We start from the raw sequence: 22,803 nt of genomic DNA, 5'->3' as shown, positions 1-22,803 counted from the left end.
CAGTGGAGTGGCATATAGCTTTGTAGACTCTAGTGCCATATAGTGCCATTGAGTGGAGTGGTGAACAGTGGTGTGGCATACAGTGGCATGATGTAGAGTGGAGTCTCATAGAGTGGGCTGGTGACTAATGGAATTGCGTACCGTGGAGTGGTATACAATGGAGGTGCCTACATTGGATTTGCTCACAGTGGAGTATCATTAACTGGATTGGCGTACAGTGAAGTGTGGTAGAGTGGAATAGTATATAGTGGAGTGGGGTACAGCAGACTAGCATACAGTAAAATGCCATAAAGTGGGATAGCGTTAAGTAGAGTGGCATGGAGTGGAGTGGCATACAGTAGAACGGCATAGACTGGAGTGGTGTACACTTCACTGTTATACAGTGTAATAGCGTACATTTAAAAACAAAAGTATAGAAAATTATAAATACTTTTTCCTACCTAATAGTATATTGATAAAGTGGTAATAGGTAGGGAAAAATATCAAACCTAAAACTTACTTATATCTGAATGTGTAACACAGAATGCAGCCAAAGTGTACCTAAATACAACATGGCTGCATATAACTTTTGTAAATGCAGTCATTAGCCAATCACATAATGACTTGTCTTTGTTATGTACCATAGTAATTTCACAAAATGCAATGAAAAACAGCTAAATTTAGTGAAAGTATTGTGACTACTGATATCACTGAGTTAAAAGGCCTTATGACTTAAGCAATCCTTACCTTACTTACCTGGAGTGCCCAAAAGTTATCATCTGCACAGCATAATGTGAAATCCTGCCAAATTTCATTCAAATCCATCCAGCTGTTTTCACATTACATGTGAGTACAAAGTCTATGAGAAATGAATTGGTGCCCAGATGTGTTTTGGGACCCACTTTTATCTTTGCACCTCCTTGACGAATGTCTACAGAACTTTGCATCCTATGCCAATGAAGAAAGTTTAATAGGTCTGCAAAGTTTCATGGAGTTTTGTCAAACCAAAACTACAGAGTGGCTACTGCCACTCTGGAATATATATATATCAGGGGTAAGGGGTAATGTTGTAGATATTTTCTGATTAGAATAATATTTACCTATTAATATGAAAATTTTGCAATTGAAATAATAATTATGAGATGTACAGAACTGTGACTTTCTGGCATAGGCCAAACTAGGCCTCAACTAGCCTTCGACTCTTATTTCTTTCTTGGCTGCTCCATAATATTCATTGTTGGTTTATATTTTCCATTGACACCACATGCAACACAATGTGCACTGATGCTTTGTGAAGACATACTGTGCTCGAAGAACTCCGAAAGAAACCTTTAGTTACTTTTCAAGGCCCTTCCTGCAGGCTCTTTATTTATTAGTCTTTTCTTTGTTTATGTAACTGGATATGTTATGACACTTCCGATGACATTAGGTCAGAGGGAACTTATTAATTTTATGTTTTTATATATTTAAGAGGATAGTGCGAGCATGGTGGTATTATATGATGTTCAATTTTGCAGTACTGCACTTTGACATTACGTTAATACATTTGCTCATCTTATACTAACTTTGCTATTGCCACTATTTTTCCATTGCAAATTTTATTTTAAAAGGCCCTGATGTTTGGGGTGAGCCAGATTTGTTTGGATTTCTACTATTTTCCCAATGGTGCATCTATTTGAAATACTAAGAAACTTTATGGCAATTGATTTCTAAGCCTTATGACAAATTGATTGAGACAAAATATATATTTGCCTTCTGTTTTGCTCTTTAATATATTAATACAATGTCATAGTTCTTAGAAATGGAGTCTCTAGTTGGCAGGCATTCAACACCCTGTCCAAGTAGGGACCCTCACTCTAGTCAGGGTAAGGGAGTCACACACTTAAGATAACCCCTGCTGACCCCCTCAGTAGCTTGTCACAGTCAGGCTTATCTCAGAGGCAATGTCTAAAGTATTTGCACCAACGCAACACAGTGAAAACACCACAAAATGACTGCACACCATATTACAAAAATAGTCAATACTTATCTGAATCAAACAAGACCAAAATGACAAAAATCCAACATGCACAAGCAAGTATATGAATTTTTAAAGTAAAAAGAGTATTAATCCATAAAAATGAATGGATGCGTTGTTTTAGCACAAAGTATCTGGTATGTATCGAAAATAAAGCTTCAAGGGCAAGCGTGCATCGGAAAGCAAGTGATGCGTTGATTCCTTACTCGCAAGTGAGGCTGTGCGTCGATTCTTTCTCCACCAGGTAAGCGATGCGTAGATTCTTTCCTTGCAGAGAAGATTTCTGGATAGCTGCCTTGGATCCCTGCGGTAATGTTGAAGATTTGACACCTAGGGAAAATCCGGACGCACTACAGCGATGAATCCACTCTGAGCTGGTGATGCATCATTTTTACCAGTGCTGCTTCAATTTTTCAGCTGCGCTGTAAACGCTTGTAGGAGACTTGCCTGGTTTGTAGTGGGTACCTTGGGTACTTACACCTTATAAGAGGTCCAGTTATCCCTTATTTGTGAAATGTAGTAGTGTTCTAACAGCTTAGGCTGATAGAGGTAGCCATAGCAGAGCAGCTTAGGCTGAACTAGGAGACACGCAAAGCTCCTGCAATACCACTAAAAATTACACAGTACTTATACACAAGTAAAGAAAATACTCAGTGTTGCCAAAAATAAGGGTAGTTTACTTGGGTGACACAGTACCAAAAATATCTTAAAGGCAATACTCCTTCTGGAGGTAAGTATTATACACAATATATACACTAGACACCAAAGTAAGGTAAGTAATTAGACATAGGATAGTGTAATCAATAGGAAATGCAAGATGGCCGTCGTGTAGAGAGGGGCAGGCTCTGCTGCCACGCCCACCCTGGATATCGGACGCCAGCCGGTGCCGCGAAGCAGCAGCGGACGCGGATGCGTTGAGATCGGAGGGAAGCTCTCCCCTCCATGGATTAAAGGTGCTATGCCGCGGCACAAGGCGGCTAGAAAGGAGGTGCTGGGGGTGGCCCCACGGGCATAGTATGGTGCTGGAGAGCACCCCGTTTCTGGCTTTGTGAACGGAGCACTAATGACAGCCATGGGGGGTAAGCACACGCTGCCCTCTAATTTTTGGGGCAACACAGGAGAAGATAAAATGGGAGTAGCTTGAGAAGTAACCCCCACGCCTGACCTGCTCTGCACTTTTGACTCTGCAAAAAGAAAAAGAAAGCCCAAGTACGAAAAGGGGGGAAAGTGGCTTGAAATGACTGGTTTAGACCCTGGAGAAAACGCTAGCAGGATTTTTCCTATTTTTCTCCACTTCAAGCAAAAAACCCTAACAGATTTAAAATATAAACATAAGGTGTGTGGATCCTGAGGGCACCTACCCTACTGAATTTTGTGAATAAAAATCGAAGATTAGAAGTTCTATGGGGTACAACTTTAACAAGTACTGGGTGGCCCCAATGCTATTGATTACCAAGGCTAGTACTGACCGCTCTTGTACCCAATTTCGGCCTGCAACGGGGGTTATTAAAAGAGTGATACATGACGTGATACATGACGTGTTAGTAGTAATAGTAGGGCTAGCTGGATTTGTGAGAGCACTCCCCCATTCCTTGAAAACAAGTGTGGCACCAAAAATGGCTCAGAACTCTGGAGATAAGACAGAAGGCTCAAAATTTTTACGGTCAGGAAAAGATAAAGGGGACCCGGCCGGGGCGAACAGACGGCCTATATCGACAATGGGTAGACAAACCGGGAGAAACATAACTAGTCAAGGTAAAGATTTAAAGGTGGATGATAACATAACCTCCCTCTCGGAAAATAGGGGGAAAAGTAAAACCCAGGCAACTATCATGTCTTTTCTTTCAGGAGGGGCACAAGAAAGTGGAACTATGCTTATAACCCCTACCTCTGGAGAAGGTCAGACTGCCACAGAAAGCTCACTCGTGGCAGCCCTCAGTGAAAAGACTTCTGCGGAAACAGCAGCCCAACCCGGCGGTGGGGGATTAGTGAGCTCAGACAGCTGCGCAGCAGTAAAAAGGAAGGAAAAGGATCCTCCCATCAGTCAGGAGTGGCCCCCTGCACAGCAGCATGCGACCGCAACGCAAGGAGAAGATTTAAGTAATATAAAACCCACACGGGATATCGTAGCTGTGCAAAATATTTTGCAAAGCCCAGGAGGGCGCGAAAAGGAAAATGAAAAAGAGATGAAAATCTTGGACTGGGCGAAAGATAGTGGGGATAAATTCTACTCGCTGACAGAGGAATCGGATTTCAGTAGTGCTGACGAGCATAGCCCTAGCGAATCTGGTAGCAGCATATCCTCCGAGAGGGGAAACGCTTCATCAAGTAACGAACCCACAGTGCGGCAGAGGCGGCAGCAGCGTAAGTGCACAAAAACAAGGTCTAGGTCACAGGAGGCCACCGAATTTTCCACATCAAGTGGGAGTAAGACTTTAAAATGGGATTATTCCAGCATTAGTTTAACGGATATAAAGCGTACAACAGATATATCTGCCATGGGCGGTCAACAGTCGGTGAACAATGACATGGAAGAAAACAATGGGGGTATGAAGAGTGATACATGCGCAGCGAGTACTGACTCTGGGATGCTACAATCGATATTTAATTCAATTAAAGAATTCCAAACAGAAACTCGGATTGAAAGTCGTCGAGCCAGGGTAGCCACAAAGCGGCTGCAAGGAGCAGTGCGAAAAGTCGCAAAATCATGTACTGAGATAGAAGCCAAATTAGGCACAATGGATGAGAGGATAGTAGCAGTTGAAGAGGATGTTGATACGCTGAAGCAACAGAATGCTACGCAGGAGGGTCAATTGACTGACATAATGTGGAAGCTGGAAGACTTTGAGAACCGACAGAGAAGAAATAATCTACGTTTTTTGGGCATAAAGGAAGGGCTGGAAGGGAATGACATCCGGACTTACATGATTAAGATATTACAGGGGGCATTTCCCGAATTGAACCATTGGGACTGGGATAACGAGATTCAGCGTGTCCATAGATTGCCCCCAAGTAGGAGGGAGCGGGTACATTCAGCTGACTCAAAATATCCTAGAGCCATTCTGGTGTTTTTTGGTAACTATCTGTTGCGTCAGGCTATTTTTGATAAATCTCTCCCTAACGCACCGCGTAATATGGAAGGGGTCACCTTTTTTACTCGACCAGACTTTTGTCATACAACTGTGGAGCGTAGATGGCGGCTCCGACAGCCGATCAAACCATTTTTTGACAAGGGAGGAGAAGCTTATTTGATTGTCCCCGCTCGCCTAAAAACGGTTATGAATGGGAAAGTGAGATGGTTTATGTCAGAGATTCAAGCAAAAGAATACTTGAAGGGGCTAAAATAATGATGTGAGTTAAGATTGCAATGAATTCGGTGGTGGGATGGCACCCCATATCTACGTCACGCCAAAATTCGGGCCAAAGGTGGTTCGATTGCTCTACAAGAAGGGGGAGGGGGAGGGCTGGCTGGAAGGAAGGGACCCCAACCAGCCCTTGTGGGGAGGGAGGGGGGTGGATGGGAGTGGTGTGGGGAGGGGAATGGTCGGAAGGGTGGAAGAGGGGGGAAGGGGTGGAAACGGGGAAGGAAGGGATAGAGAGAATTGAGCAGAATATAAGGACTAGAGAGGGAGAGGGGAAGGGAAGTTTATGTAAGATTGCATATAGCCAGGATGGAATTCAAGCAAAAAAGACTGGGAGGCTGGGAAGGGGGAGGAGGGGAAAAAGAAAAAGGGGATAAAAATGACTAGACTCCGAATAGCTTCTATTAATATCTGTGGTTTAAATGACCCCCGAAAAAGAAGGAAAGTTATGGAAGATTTAAAAACCCTCAGGGCGGATATTTACTGCTTACAAGAAACTCATGTGGAACATGAAAACCATGGAATCTTAGGGTCGCTTGGTATGAGAATGATAGTATGTTTAAAACAAGAGGTGAAAACTAAAGGGGTGGCGATACTGGACCGGAGTAATAGAGTGAAATTTGCCAGGCAGAAGGCTGACAGGAATGGGAGATGGGCAATTGTAGAATGTTTCTATGGGGGATGTGGCTTTCCGCTGTGTTCTGTATATGGGGCGGTAACGGATGACCCAGTTGTAATGGATACTATGGCTGTAGAACTAACTGGCTGGCCTCCCCCGTATATCCTATGCGGGGATTGTAACTTTCATTGGCTCTTGGGATGGCTTGCAGGATCTCTTAGCGCCCGCAGCTAAGAAATATCAGGGGCGGAAGCCTCGTGTATTTAAGGCAATGGTAGGTTTGCAGAAAGAGTTAGGACTGGTGGATGCTTGGGTTAAGCTATGTGATTCAGATCCTGGGTACACTTATTTTTCTGACCCTCATGTGAAATTGGCTCGATTAGATTTTTTCTTGACATCTCCTGAATTGTTAACACAAGCTAGCATGGAATTATATCCACGGATTATGTCGGATCACAACCCATTGGTATTGGACTTGGAGCTAAATGGTCTCGAGTACAAAACCAGGAGGTGGACCTTCGAAAGAGGGCTTCTCAATGACCTTGAATACTGTGACTACATGAGGAATTGGATAGCGGAATTCTTAGAGATTAATTTAGGGTCTGCCCTATAGAGATAGTCTGGGATACCCTGAAGGCAGGAGTGCGGGGGCGACTCTGAGCTTTAGCCTGAATAAACAAAAAAGGGCTCAAAGTAAAGTAAGAGACTCACATTTGAAGCTCAAAGATTTAGAAATGCAGCTGATTGCAGCCATAGAAAGGGGGGAAGATACAAAGAATACCCAGGAGCGGATTGCTATAGCAAGGGCAGCAATAAATGAAGTTAACGCAGAAAGAGTAGTGGGAAAATATCTTGCGCAACGCTCTGAAAGTTATGAGTTTGGAGAAAGAACTGGTCACCTGTTGGCGGTAAGGGCAAGCCATAAAGCAGCAGCTGGGGTCATTAGAGAGATTCAAGACCAACAGGGACAAATAGTGTCAGACACTGATGGTATTAGGAAGGTGTTCCAGGGATTTTATACTGACCTCTATAATGATACAACTGGATTTTCATTGACAGAGATGCAGGAATTCCTCAGCTCCATCAGGTTTAATAAAGTTTCAGAAGAGGATTATCTGCAATTGGAGGGACAGATCGGTAGTTTAGAAATAGACAAGGCATTAAGCAAACTGGCCACCGGGAAAGCTTCTGGCCCCGATGCGATCCCTTTAGAGTTCTACAAAACTTTTAAAATACTGTTACGTCCACTGATGGTCGAGCTGTTTATCCAGGTACAGAACGGTGGAGAAACCCCGCCATCATGGGGAATGGCCAACATAGTAGTCTTTTTAAAGAAAGGGAAGGCCCCACAGAGCCCGGCCTCATATCGGCCGATAACATTAATTAATAGTGATGCTAAAGTCTATTCAAAAATATTCGCTGCCCGTTTATCCCTGGTAATTAAGAAATTGGTAATACCTCGACAACATGGATTTGTCCCTGGTAGAGATACAGTAGAACATATTCATAGAGTCATCATGCTTTTCGACGCAACAGAAGTAGCGGAGGAGCCCATGGCTGTCGCCCTGTTAGACGCAGAGAAAGCATTTGATCGAGTTAGTTGGAAATATCTCTGGCAGGTCATGGAGAACTATGGCTTTCGGGAAAAGTTTATCTTGGCAATAAAAGCTATGTATAAGTCCCCGGGAGTGAGAATACAGCTAATGGGAGGGCAGTCTGGATGTATTCAAGTGGGGCGAGGCACTAGGCAGGGATGCCCATGCTCTCCGCTATTGTTCGCCTTATACATAGATCCCCTGCTCAGACAGCTTGAAGGGAACAAGCAGATTATTCTGGTGCGCAGATATGGATGGGATACAAAAGTCCTGGCATATTCGGATGATATAGCCATTATAACTTCCAATCCGGATGCAGCACTGAAAGAAATTGAAGAGGTGACGACCAAGTTTGGGATATTTTCTGGGTATTTGTTAAATAGAACCAAAACACAGCTGTTGGTTAACCAATATACAAATTCTCAGGACAATCGGAGGGTGGAGCATGAAGTTTACCTGGGTATCAATATCTCACCAAGAGTAGGAAAAATCATCAACCTGAACTTAGATACAATACTTGCGAAGGCTGAAAACAACATGCATAGATGGAACAATTTGCACATGACTATAATGGGGAGGTGTAATATGGTCAAAATGATTCTCCCCCCAAAATTATTGTATTTATTTCGGACCATACCCTTGAATTTGATAAATTCTCGGTCTGAAGATATGGACCGGATAATTATGAGATTTATTGGGCATATGGCAAGTGCAGAAGATCGGTTAAATTTATGTCTCTACCTCGTGAAAAGGGTGGGTGGGCCTTGGCTAATATGAAGCTATATCAAATGGCAGCCGCATTTCAATACATGCGCCCATTATGGGGGGAAAGACCAGGGTAGAACGAGGTGGAAGATATTCCCAATATTTACAAACTGCTCGTGGGATCTGCCTCCAACGGGTGTTTGCTAACCTTCCATGAACCGGGGTATTATAAGAAAGCCCGATACAAGGTACTAGAGGTGGCCTATAAATGCTGGCGGCCATGGCGCATAAAGAACGGGCTTGGAAGATTTAATTACTATACCCTAATTAAGAATAATCCGTCGCTTCCGGAAATATTTAAGGATAACTATATGGCAAAATGGGCCTCCAAAGGTATAGCGAGGTTAGGAGACTTCTTTGACGATTTTGGAATGAAGATGTTTATGAGTCTTCAAAAACGGTACGGTTTAGAACAAAGGGATTTTTTTAAATTCTTACATGTACGAGACTTTTTGGGCAAGAAAACGGGGGGGCCACAGGGGTTTAAAAGCAACCAATTGTTAAAAGGTATTCTGGGGGAATCTAATATGACTATTAAAGTAATTTATTCCTTATTGATGGCAGAACAACCCGATGATATGGTGAAGCATAGTGAAAGGTGGAGCAGCAAACTGGTTGATGGAAGTGCTAATTTTCTCAAATCACTTGAGTTAGGTCACACTATGTTACTCTCTTCATCTCTACAAGCACAACATTATGTTTGACCTGTACTATACACCGGCCCACCTTGTTAAGTGGGGGGGCTTACGAGGAATTAATTGTCCAAGGTGTGGGTTCCACGGAACAGATATAATCCATATGTTTGCTACGTGCATGGAATTAACGACATTGAGAGATGGTATGCAATTCGTGATAAAAGAAATATTGGGGTATGACGTGGTCCTCACCCCGGAGAGCATGGTCTTAGGGGTTGCTGAACAAACAAGGGGACGACAGAGTGCGTTTATCTTCCTTGCCATGGCGGTTTATGGATTATGTATTTCCTCCGCATCGTTGAACACGCAACCACTATCATGGCAGCAGTGGCTGGGCCGGTTATTATCTGTGTATCATCTGGAAATTGCCCTGTATGAACGGAAGGGGAGATTGGCTAGGAAAAAAGGGAAAACTATTTGGGGACAATTTCGGAACTGGCTTACGGCCAATGATTGAAGGCTTAATTTGATGTTTTGTCAGGATGATAAATGAGGGAAATGTCCCTCTCCAGCCGAATGAGAAGATGTATTCATATATATATATATATATATATATTTTTTTCCGCGAACTGTTTGTTTATTGGCAATGATATATGAATGTAATTATCTCTCTTCCTTTTCCCCCAAAAAAAATTAACAAAAAAAAAAAAGGAAATGCTTTAGAATGCAAAGGGAGAAAATATGTCTATGGGCAACAGAAACCATATACTAAGAAAGTGGAATGCAAATCACACATTTTCCCCTAGACAAGTGCAGTGTGTGCAGAATCGCTGGGAGAGTAAGAATACAGTAAAGGTAAGTAAATTACCCCAGCCCTGAGCCCAGAAAAGCAGGAGTAAAGTACTGCAAATTTCCTTAGGACACACCATACCTTGTGATATGGATTATTGAAGTAACCAACCAAGTCTGCAAACAACAACTGCTGGATTTCTGGACCTGAAGACCTGCAAAAGAAGGGGACCAAGTCCAGAAATAGAAAGAAGTTCCAGGAAGGACAGGAGCCTCTGCCAAGCCAGAAGAGGGTGTAAAAGAAGAGCCTCTGGTTGGACGAAGACTGCAGGAATGCACCCTAGGAAGATGCCAGCAGGTTCCTGCATGATGCAGAAGATGTCCCACAATGTGAAGATGGATGCAGACATGATTTCTTGTTGGAAGTCGACAACAAACCTTGGTTACGGCAATTATGCGTTTTGCATCAAAATAGTGCTGGCTGGACACAGGAGGGACCTGGGGGCCTCAACTCTGTGTGAGGAGGAAGAGGGGCTCTCAGCACTTTAAAGAGCCCTCAGGATGCCAGGCAGTGCTCACGGGAGTCCCAGGACACAGGGACAAAGTAGGTGCCAAATGCGGTTCGTGCAGCACAACAAAGGAAGGTCCCAACCCACCGGAGAACAACTCAGTGAGTTGAGTGTCACAGAATGGAGTGCTGGGGACCTGGGCTAGGATGTGCATGAAGGAATTTTGCAAATAGTGCACAGAGGCCTCATGAGGTGAAGAAGACGTGATGCACAGGGGTACTGTTGCTCTCAGGTAAGGCAAGGTCTTCCCTCCTCCAAATTGAGTCAGCAGGACCACAGGACAGTCTGTGTTGATGGGGTCCACCCTCTGTGAGTCCAAGAGCATGCTCGTCACTGTGAGAGGAGTCCAGGAGGACCCGTCCTCAACTTGGAAGGTGCCTGCGTGAGCAGGGGAGTGACTTTGTTACCCCACAGAAGATTCCTACAGTCCTTCTGGTGCAGGATGAAGACAGGGAGTCCTCAGAGCGTGCATACCAAGGAAACTGTTACAGTTGCTCTCTGGGGCTGAAATTGCAGAAGAAAAGTATCCCTTGTGGATACTTTGTTGCTGTTACAGCGGTTCCTGGAGCAGGCTGCGGTTGATCTGAGTTTAGAGGATGAAGTAGTAGTTGCAGAGGATTTCTGAAGGAAACTTGCAAGCAGAATCTGAAGAGTACCCACAGGAGAGACCCTAAATAGCCCTGAGAAGGGGATTGGTTTCCTTATCAGGTAGGGACCTATCAGGAGGGGTCTCTGACGTCACCTGCTGGCACTGGCCACTCAGAGTCCTCCAGAGTGCCCCCACACCTTGCAAAGCAAGATGGCTGAAGTCTTGGACACACTGGAGGAGCTCTGGGCACCACCCCTAGGGTGGTGATGGACAGGGGAGTGGCCACTCCCCTTCCCTTTGTCCAGTGTCGCACCAGAGCAGGGGACAAGGGGTCCCTGAACTGGTGTAGACTGGCTTATGCAAGGAGGGCACCATCTATGCCCTTCAGAGCATTTCCAGAGGTTGGGGGAGGCTACCCCTCCCCAGCCTGTAACACCTATTTCCAAAGGGAGAGGGTGTAACACCTGCTCTCAGAGGAAATGCTTTGTTCTGCCTTCCTGGGACTGAGCTGCTCAGACCCTAGGAGGGCAGAACCCTGTCTGTGAGGTGGCAGCAGCTGTAGCTGCAGTGCAAGCCTCAGAGAGCTGGTTTGGCAGTACTGGGGGTCCATAGTGGAGCCCCCAGGATGCATAGAATTGGCTCCCAATACCAGATTTGGAATGGGGGGACAATTCCATGATCTTAGACAACTTACATGGCCATATTCAGAGATACCATTGTGAAGCTACATATAGGTATGGACCCATATGTAGTGCACGCGTGTAATTGCATCCCCGCACTCACAAAGTCCTGGGAAATGGCCCTGAACTATGTGGGGGCACCTTTGCTAGTGCAAGGGTGCCCTCACACTTAGTAACTTTGCACCTAACCTTCAGCAAGTGATGGTCAGACATATAGGTGACTTATAAGTTACTTAAGTGCAGTGAAAATGGCTGTGAAATAGTTTGTGCACTATTTCACGTGGGCTGCCATGGCAGGCCTGTGTAAGGATTTGTCTGAGCTCCTTATGGGTGGCAAAAGAACTGCTGCAGCCCATAAGGATCTCATGGAACCCCAATGCCCTGGGTCCCTATGTACCATACACTAGGGACTTATAAGGGGGGGTCCAGTGTGCCAATTGAAACTGGTAAATGAAGTCCCTAGCCTACAGTGACAAATTTAAAAGCAGAGAGAGTGTAAGCACTGAGGTTCTGATTAGCAGAGCCTTGGTGACATAGTCAAGCACTAGACAGACACACACATTAGGCCATAAACTATGAGCACTGGGGTCCTGACCAGCAGGATCCCAGTGAGGCAGGCAAAAACATACTGACATACAGGTAAAAATGGGGGTAACATGCCAAGGAAGATGGTACTTTCCTACAGGGATGGCGTCAATTTTTCAGTTGCTCGGTTCTGGTGTGTGGATTTTCACTCTGATTATGCTAGCTTCTCCTTCCAGGGGTCCAGGGAGTGGATGTGGCACAACTTGGCAAGGGTGAAGGGTCTCAGCAAGAGAGCTTAGTTGCTGGCAGATTAAGTTTTTGATGTGCCTGAGACTTCTTCACAGGAGGCAAGTTCAGTCCAAGGCCTTGTAGAATCTTCACAAGCAGGATACACAGCAAAGTCCAGTCTTTGTCCTCCCTAAGGAAGAAGCAGCAACTGCAGGCCAACCCAGCAAAGCATACACAGCAAAGGGACAGTACTCCTCCTCACTGTTCTTCAGCTCTTCTCCTTGGCAGAGGTTCCTCTTAATCGAGAAGTATTCTAAAGTTGTGCGGTCAGCAGTCCAATATCTATACTAATTTTTGCTTTTGAAGTAGGCAAACTTCCAAGGAAAGTGTTTGTAGTGCACAAGACCTTACCTCTTCCTTGTCTAGCCCCAGACACACACTAGAGGGTTGGAGACAGTATTGTGAGAGGACAGGATCTGCTCTTTCAATTGCATGTGCCAGCTCCTCCCTCCCACTCTAGTCCAGGAAGACTCATCATGATATGCAGGACACACCTCAGCTCCCTTTGAGTTATTGTCTAAAGTGAATTCACAAAAAGCCCAAATGTCAGTCTGAATCAGATGTGGATTCAGCAGCCAAGCAGAGGCACAGAATGGTTAAGCAAGAAAATGCCCACTTTCTAAAAGTGACATTTTCAAACAGACTAAAAGCCAACTTTACCATTTATTTTTAAATTGTGAGTTCAGAGACCACAAACTCCACATCTCTGTCTGCTCCCAATGGGAAACTGCACTTAGAAGGTGTTTCTAGACAATCCCTAAGTTAGCCTATGGGAGAGATAGGCCTAGCAATTGTGAAAAATGAATTTAGAAGCATTTCACTATCAGCACATGTAAAACACAACAGTACATGTCCTACCTTTTACATACACTGCCCCATGCACACAAGGGCTACCTAGGGCCTACCTTAGGAGTGACTTACATATAGTAAATAGGAAGGTTTGGACCTGGCAAGTGGGTACACCTGCCGGGTCAAATTATGAGGGCAAGACTGCACACACAGACACTGCAATGGCATGTCTGAGACATGTTTAAAGGACTACTCATGTGGATAGCACAATCAGTACTGCAGGCCCACTGGTAGCATTTGATTTACAGGCCCTGGATACCTCTAGTGCACTATACTAGGGACTTACCAGTAAATCAGATGTGCCAATTATGGTAAAACCAATCACCAATACACTTTACACAGAGAGCATATGCACTTTAGCAATGGTTAGCACTGTTAAATGACCAGAGTCTCAAAGCCAACAAAAACAGGTCAGAAAAAATAGGAGGAAGGAGGCAAAAGATTTGGGGTTGACCCTATAAAAAGGGCTAGGTCCAACACAACCCCCCACCAGCCTAAAGCCAGGGGAGACCAATCAATACCTTGATGGACTTCCCTGATTGGGGCACTAGATCATGGGCCTGGCCCACAATAGCAGGGGCACGCTCCAGTTCTACAACTTTCCTGAACCCAGCTTGACCCCTCTAATCATATTCTCGGGGCCCACTAATCCAACCCATGGGGGACCCCTCTCCTCACCTGCGGATACCATCTGTGCAGCACCTAACCTTACTTTGTTCACAGATGTATCTCAGTGGGCAGACAGTACCACCATGGCCAACACAGTGGTGTGGCCCACTCCAAACCTGGGATGTGACTCCTGTCCCCCCCAAGGGGAAACTCTTTCCACCAGGACAAAAAACCACAGTTGCCACTGACAGCTATCAGTGCGTAGAGTCAGGCCCTAGGCCCTTCAGGGCTCTCTGACCACTATGACTTTGGATGGTGGGGAGCAGTAGGCCAAGGTGCCTGGCACCCTTTGACCACTCTCCCTTTCACCAGGTCAGGGATGGCAGCCTGACACTCATCCTCCCCTCTGGGGCCCTGCACCCTCCCCCCAGGAGTGGCACCGTGTAGGAAAGTACAATCTTGCCTGGCATGTTACCCCCATATTTCACTGTATATATTTTGTTTTAGTCTATGTGTCTCTGGGACCCTGCCAGGCAGGGCCCCAGTGCTCATAAGTATGTGCCCTGTATGTGTTCCCTGTGTGATGCCTGACGGTCTCACTGAGGCTCTGCTAACCAGAACCTCAGTGGTTATGCTCTCTTTGCTTTCCAAATTTGTCACTAACAGGCTAGTGACTAAATTTACCAATTCACATTGGCATACTGGTACACCCATATCATTCCCTAATATATGGTACTGAGGTACCCAGGGTATTGGGGTTCCAGGAGATCCCTATGGGCTGCAGCATTTCTTTTGCCACCCATAGGGAGCTCTGACAAATCTTACACAGGCTTGCCACTGCAGCCTGCGTGAAATAACGTCCACGTTATTTCACAGCCATTTACCACTGCACTTAAGTAACTTATAAGTCACCTATATGTCTAACCTTCACCTGGTGAAGGTTGGGTGCAAAGTTACTTAGTGTGTGGGCACCCTGGCACTAGCCAAGGTGCCCCCACATCGTTCAGGGCAAATTCTCAGGACTTTGTGAGTGCGGGGACACCATTACACGCGTGCACTGTACATAGGTCACTACCTATGTACAGCGTCACAATGGTAACTCCGAACATGGCCATGTAACATGTCTAAGATCATGGAATTGTCACCCCAATGCCATTCTGGTATTGGGGGCACAATTCCATGATCCCCCGGGTCTCTAGCATAGTACCCGGGTACTGCCAAACTGCCTTTCCGGGGTCTCCACTGCAGCTGCTGCCGCTGCCAACCCCTCAGACAGGTTTCTGCCATCCTGGGGTCCAGGCAGCCCTGGCCCAGGAAGGCAGAACAAAGGATTTCCTCTGAGAGAGGGTGTAACACCCTCTCCCTTTGGAAATAGGTGTCAGGGCTGGGGAGGAGAAGCCTCCCCGGCCTCTGGAATGGCTTTGATGGGCACAGATGGTGCCCATCTCTGCATAAGCCAGTCTACACTGGTTTAGGGATCCCCCAGCCCTGCACTGGCGCGAAACTGGACAAAGGAAAGGGGAGTGACCACTCCCCTGACCTGCACCTCCCAGGGGAGGTGCCCAGAGCTCCTCCAGTGTGTCCCAGACTTCTGCCATCTTGGAAACAGAGGTGTTTGTGGCACACTGGACTGCTATGAGTGGCCAGTGCCAACAGGTGACGTCAGAGGCTCCTCCCGATAGGCTCTTACCTCTCTTGGTAGCCAATCCTCCTTCCTTGGTAGCCAAACCCCCTTTTCTGGCTATTTAGGGTCTCTGCTTTGAGAAATTCTCTAGATAACGAATGCAAGAGCTCATCAGAGTTCCTCTGCATCTCCCTCTTCACCTTCTGCCAAAGGATCGACCGCTGACTGCTCAGGACGCCTGCAAAACCGCAACAAAGTAGCAAGATGACTACTAGCAACCTTGTATCCCCTCATCGTGCCAGCTTTCTCGACTGTTTCCAGGTGGTGCATGCTCTGGGGGTAGCCTGCCGCCTCTCTGCACCAGGAGCTCTGAAGAAATATCCCGTGGGTTGACGGAATCTTCCCCCTGCAACCGCAGACACCAATAGACTGCATCACTGGTCCTCTGGGTCCCCTCTCAGCATGACAAGCGTGGTCCCTGGAACTCAGCAACTCTGTCCAAGTGACTCCCACAGTCCAGTGACTCTTCAGTCCAAGTTTGGTGGAGGTAAGTCCTTGCCTCCCCAAGCTAGACTGCATTGATGGGTACTGCGTGATTTGCAGCTGCTCCGACTCCTGTGCACTCTTCCAGGATTTCCTTCATGCACAGCCAAGTCTGTGTCCCTGACACTCCTTCCTGCAGTGCACAACCTTCTGAGTTGTCCTCCGGCGTCGTGGGACTCCCTTTTGTGACTTTGTGTGGACTCCGGTTCACTCTTCTTCCAAGTACCTGTTCAGGTACTTCTGCGGGTGCTGCCTGCTTCGGTGTGGGCTCCCTGAGTTGCTGGGAGCCCCCTCTGTCTCCTCCTCCAAGTGGCGACATCCTGGTCCCTCCTGGGCCACAGCAGCACCCAAAAACCTCTACTGCAACCCTTGCAGCTAGCAAGGCTTGTTTGCGTTTTTTCTGCATGGGAATACCTCTGCAAGCTTCATCACGACGTGTGACATCTGTCTTCCAAAGGAGAAGACCCTAGCTGTCTTCTTTCTTGCAGAACTCCAACCTTCTTCCAACAGGTGGCAGCTTCCTTGCACCCTCAGCTGGCATTTCCTGGGCTCCTGCCCACCCTCGACACTGTCGCGACTATTGGACTTGGTCCCCTTGTCTTACAGGTACTCAGGTCTGGAAATCCACTGTTGTTGCTTTGCTGGTGTTTGTTCTTCCTGCAGAATCCCCCTATCACGACTTCTGTGCTCTCTGGGGGTAGTAGGTGCACTTTACACCTACCTTTCAGGGTCTTGGGGTGGGCTATTTTTCTAACCCTCACTGTTTTCTTACAGTCCCAACGACCCTCTACAAGCTCACATAGGGTTGGGGTCCATTCGTGGTTCGCATTCCACTTTTGGAGTATATGGTTTGTGTTGCCCCTATACCTATGTGCTCCTATTGCAATCTACTGTAACTTTACACTGCTTGCATTACTTTTCTTGCTATTAACTGCATAATTTTGATTTGTGTACGTATATCTTGTGTATATATGTTATCCTCATACTGAGGGTACGAACTGAGATACTTTTGGCATATTGTCATAAAAATAAAGTACCTTTATTTTTAGTACTTCTGTGTATTGTGTTTTCTTATGATATTGTGCATATGACACCAGTGGTATAGTAGGAGCTTTACATGTCTCCTAGTTCAGCCTAAGCTGCTTTGCCATAGCTACCTTCTATCAGCCTAAGCGGCTAGAAACACCTCTTCTACACTAATAAGCGATAACTGGACCTGGCACAAGGTGTAAGTACCTCTGGTACCCACTACAAGCCAGGCCAGCCTCCTACACACCCCCAGAGTCCAGAATTGTCAGGGTGCTTGTGGAAGCAATTTTGCACAATGCTCCTATTTGTGCAGGGAGGTTACCCTAAAATTGATCTTCCAAAATGGGATCTGTACCCTCAGGTTGGACTGAGGTCATGGCAAGGCTTCCCTCCCCCTGCCCCTTCTTCCGGGGTCCTGCAGCCCCCCACCAGGAGTGCCCCCACCAGATTTCAGAATTGTCAGGGTGCTTGATAAGCAGTCCTGCACAATTCTCCCACCAGTGCACGGATGGAACCTTTACACTGGTCTCCAAGCCCAGGGTCTGTACCCTTCAGCTGGGCAGGAGTCAGGGGCAAGGTTGCCTTCCCTCTGACCATTGCTCTGGGGCTCTAACCCTCCTACCTGGAGTTGTACCCCCAGGAAACCACACAGTAAGGACGCTGTTAGCAGTCACCCCTCCCTACAGGTCAGGGTGGACACCCTGAACCTTGCCTTCCAACCTTGCGTCTGTACCTTGAGGCTGGACCTATGCCTGACAAGCCAGGACTTCTGGGGAAGTAACTTTAGCCCCCAAGGGAAACACATTACTCATGTGTTGGGTAAGAGTCTGCCTGATATGGCAATCCAGCCCCCTGTCATTCTGACAGTGCATGAAGGCCAGAAGTGGCCTCACCAGGGTTAGCCTTGTAGTGCTCTGACCTCAGAACTGGCAACCCCTGAACCCCTGTCCCTCACACTGGGGAATGTCTTCCCCTACACCCCCTTCTCTGTATTTCTGCACCCTCCCACCAGAAGTGGTACTGCAGACACCAGAACTAGTGGGACGCTTGTGACAGCCACCCCCCAATTTCTCCTGAAACTATGGGGTCCCCCTCAGTAGATGGTCTCCCGGTACAAGCTAGGCTCCCTCCTGGTGTTCTCTCATGGAACCCTCAAGGCTCAGGGACTGGATCTCGGGTAACTTGGGCCTCCGCCCACTCCCACTCCCTCTCTTCTGAGACAGGACATGGGACCCCTCACCAATCCCACTACACTGCAACCAATCTGGGTCACTGCAAACCTCCCTCACCTCCATTGGTGGGGGAAACAACTGGGCCACTCCCTTCAGAAATACCCCAAAATCCCTCTTCAGACTCCCTGGTCGTCACCCAGAGGTCTGCCTCCTGTGCAAGCTCACTGGGGTCAGAAAACTCACACTCCACCTGGTGTTGGCATAGCTCTGGAAAACAGGGACTGAACATATGCTCTACAGCAATTCCATCACACAGCCCCTCACATGTGTTAATCAAACTACCCTCCACCTCACCATCCAGAGCCTTGAAAAAGTACCCCACGCTACCCTCCTGAGAATGGTGAGATAGTATCTGACTGTCCCTGACACTCAACTCACACTCTTCTGGGGTGTCTCCATACTTCACAAGCAGAACCTCTCTCCCAGTCCATCTCACCTAGAGCCAGTAGAGGGTCCCTCCCACCACTATGATTACGACTCCCAGTGACAGTTCGCCAGTTCACCTCAGGAACTCTGTGCAGCACTGGAGCTACCTCATAAGTGTGAGCCTCCTGGTGTATGTTATCCCCCGCCTTCAAGTTGGGCACCAAATCTCTGGACATGTGCACTTCTCCCCCTGTCCTGGATGTAACACTTTTGCCGCCACCATCTGAACTGGACTCAGCCCTCATACCTTCCAACTTCAGCTCTCCAAAGCTTAGTTCAGGAACTACAAACGTTTTTTTTCCTTAGCTAAGGCTCTCCCAGCCTCAGCTCTCTCGAGCTCTTCATCCCGCTCTCTCTCAGACTCTGATCACAAGCTAGAAGCCATCCCTCTCTCTCTGGTTCCCTCTCAGGGCCACTGCCCTCACTTTCAGAGCAGTACTCCTCCAAAGAATCATCTGGAAGTGTTGCTTGCCAGCGTTTTAGCTCATAACAAAATAGGACTGCTGCAAGATCCTCCCTTGTGGACCTTCTCTTCACAGCTAGCCCCCTTTTCTTGCAAAAACCTTTTAACTCCCTCATTGTTTGGATGTACAAGTGCCAGAGTTGATTTCCATTCTGCCAAGGCCTCAGAACTGTAACAACTAACCAGAGTTCCAAGTATCAACAATACATCAAAGAGGACAGCAGAGAACAAAAAAGGGAAAAACAGTATGTGGTTGCATAACGATCTTCACTAAAACAATAGTGTACACCAATCACTGTATGTCAAGTACAAATACAAGTTCTAACCTCATCGCTGATCACCAACGTTAGAAATGGAGTCTCAGGTTGGCAGTCAGTTTACACCCTGTCCAAGTAGGGACCCTCACTCAGGGTAAGGGAGTCACATACCTAAGATAACCCCTGCTAAACCCCTTGGTAACTTGGCGCAAGCAGTGAGGTAATGTGTAAAGTATTTGCACCAACACACACAGTAACACAGTGAAAACACACAAAATGACTCCATACCAGCCAATATTTATCTAAATTGAATAAGACCAAAATGACAAAACTCCAACATACACAAGCAAAGATATGAATTTGTAAAGTAAAAAAGAGTCACAATCCATAGAAATCAATGACTGCATTGTTTTAGCACAAAGTACCTGGTATGCGTAAAAAAGTTAAGCCACACAGGTGTGCGCACATTGGAAAAGCAAGTGATGCATCGATTCCATCCTCCCAAGTGAGGCTGTGCATCGATTCTTTCTCTGGCAGGTAAGCGATGCATTGATTCTTTCCTCGCAGGGAAGGGATGCGTTGATTTCTGAACAGCAGCCTCAGATCCGTGTGGTGATGTTGCCGATTTGACACCCAGGGATGATGCGTGGAAAATCCGAATGCACAGCAGCAATGAATCCATGATGAGCTGACGATGTGTTGTTTTTACCGGTGCTGCTTTGTTTTTTCAGCTTCGGCGCAGAAGCTGCATCAATTTTTCTGCTGCTCGGCTCCGGTACGTGGATTTTCACACTAGTTTGGCCATCTTCTCCTTCCAGTGGCCCAGGTACTCGATGTGGCACCACTTGGCAAGTCAGGGGGTCTCAGCAAGAGAGCCCAGGTTCTGGCAGATGAAGACTTTGTTGTCCCTGGGACTACTACACAACAAAGTCCAGTCTTTTTCCTCTCTAAGGCAGACACAACACTGCAAGCCAACACAGCAAAGCACACACAGCAAAGGGGCTTTACTCCTCACAGCTCTTCAGCTCTTCTCCTTGGCAAAGTTTCCTCTTAATCCAGAAGTGTTCTACAGTTGTGGGGTCAGCAGTCTAATAATTATACTCATTTCTGCCTTTGAAGTAGGCAAACCTCAAAGGAAAGTCTTTGTAGTGCACAAGGCCCTGCCTCTTCCTTGCCCTGCCCCAGGCACACACTAGGGGGTTGGAGACTGTATAGTGAAAGGACAGACTCTTCCCTTTCAAGAGCAGATGTCAGCTTCTCCCTTTCCCTCTGGCTGAGGAAGACTCATCTGGATATGCAGGACACACTTCAACTCTCTTTGTGTTACTGTCTAGAGTGAATTCACAAACAGCCCAACTGTCAGTCTGACCCAGACGTGGATTCAGCAAAGCAGACATTGAAAATTGCGATGGTGCTGGCCAGGTTACCCCGTGGGGCCCTCTGCACCCATTTTCCACCAGCATTTTCAGGGCAGTGGTACCACCATGAAACCGCTGGCAGAGAAGGGGGTCGTAATCCCCAGGGCACCACTGCCCTGGCAGATTAGGACTGCCACCACTTCTAGACCGCGGGGATCTCCAAACCTGGCAGAGCTATCCCGGCACAGCTGGTGGTCCCCTGGTGGCCTGACCACCAGAGTTGAAACATGGTGCTCGTACCGCCACATTGGCAGCGGTCTGACCTCCATCTGCGAACTTGGTGGTCTTGTGAATTTCAAGTCCGTAAGGAGACCCTTAAATTGTTTTTGAGTGTCCTGAAACTGCCAATATCCAAACCACTGCAGAAACTGCTTGAAGTTATGTTCTTGGTGTTGTTGTTTTAAATATAGGTGTGTCCTAGAAACAGTGAAACACCACAGTATCGTCACAGAGCATGAGAAAAGCACAATCAAAAGAAGAAACAATATATAACTTGAGGCTTCTAGCACTCTAAAGTGTCAATTGACGTCACACTCCTATCCCTTAATAAAAATGGGCCTGACCTGCACTACTGCCCCCGTGTTCAAGTTCCAGATAATCCAGAAACACACAAGATAGAAAAAGTACAAAAAAGGAAAATAATTGTGGTTCCTGCCCTCCCTCAAGAAGCAAACATTTTGCAAAGTACTAAACTTACATGATTTCCCCCAAGATAATGTAAAAATGTTAAAGGTGGATGATGCACCACAGACACTTCCCCTCAAGAACCATGACCCAAAATGATAACGGGCTATTTAAAGTACACAGAGATGTCTTTAGGACGGACAAAGAAAGCTGATACTTTACCTTCAGTAATTTCACTCTACTTGACATTTTCTCTGTTAAAAAAATAGTACAGCAAGAACATTTAAAAAAATGCCTTTTGTGCTAAACAATAGTTACCCAAAAAGTCTGCTCGAGTTGATCTGTTGGTGCCTGGCATTAAAACAACAGCTGCTTGTCTTTGGTTCATTTCCCAAGCTCCCGCAACAGGATTTTTAACTCGACAAAACCTCATGTGCATGAAGTGGCATAATTGCAGGTAACACTCATCACATCCGTAATGTGAAATTCTGGAATTGATGTCTGTTTATATTGGTAAAAAGGACATTTCAGCAGGAATTACCAATAACTTACACCACACATTAATCAGCTTACACATAGATAAAACATAAATGGGTCTTGACATTTGGATAAAGAACATGTACAATGAATTGGTAAGTAAGAACATTTGATAGTAACGGTTAATGACAGCTCCTTTTCGTACCAGAGAATGAGAGTCTTTGGTACAGAAACCAGTGAAATGTCTTAGTAAGAATGAATCCTCGGATAGCGAAGCTGAGCGCCGGGACAAGATGGCAGTTCTGTAGCAGAGCTACTGCTAGCACGCAGTGAATGGTCCTCCTCTCGCCGCCTTCACAGGGGGCTGTCGTACGAAAAGGGTCAACCTGCTCGCAGGGGACGCCCCCACACCCTTGGGAACTGACACCCCTGGACCACTGTGGCCTAGACAAGTGTTCACGGACTCACCTGAGAGACTGCACCGCCGATACCCCATCACTTCACCACCCAAACCATGGGGCGGTGGCCGCAGCTGTTTTACTTCACGGACACCACAGCTCTGCCCAGGGCCCACATTTAACTTGCGTCCTGCACATGGACAGAGCCGAGGGGACAGAGAAGGCTTAAGGATGAGCCTGCGCATCTCCCACCCGAATCTTCCTTGTGAGGGCGAGGAGGCCCATTGGCATCACAAGCGGCTGCCCAACTCTACAATGACGGTCCCTGAGGTCACTGAGGCACCTGCGGCACATGGAGGCCTATACAATCCCTCGAGGTGGCAAATACAGGCACTTGCAGCCAACTTCCATTTCTCACTCCCGAGACTATTCATCAACTAAA

This window comes from Pleurodeles waltl, chromosome 4_1, assembly GCF_031143425.1.
Source record: "Pleurodeles waltl isolate 20211129_DDA chromosome 4_1, aPleWal1.hap1.20221129, whole genome shotgun sequence".
Lineage (NCBI taxonomy): Eukaryota > Metazoa > Chordata > Amphibia > Caudata > Salamandridae > Pleurodeles > Pleurodeles waltl.
The sequence above is the reverse complement of the archived record's forward strand: the minus strand, read 5'-3'. Positions refer to the sequence as shown.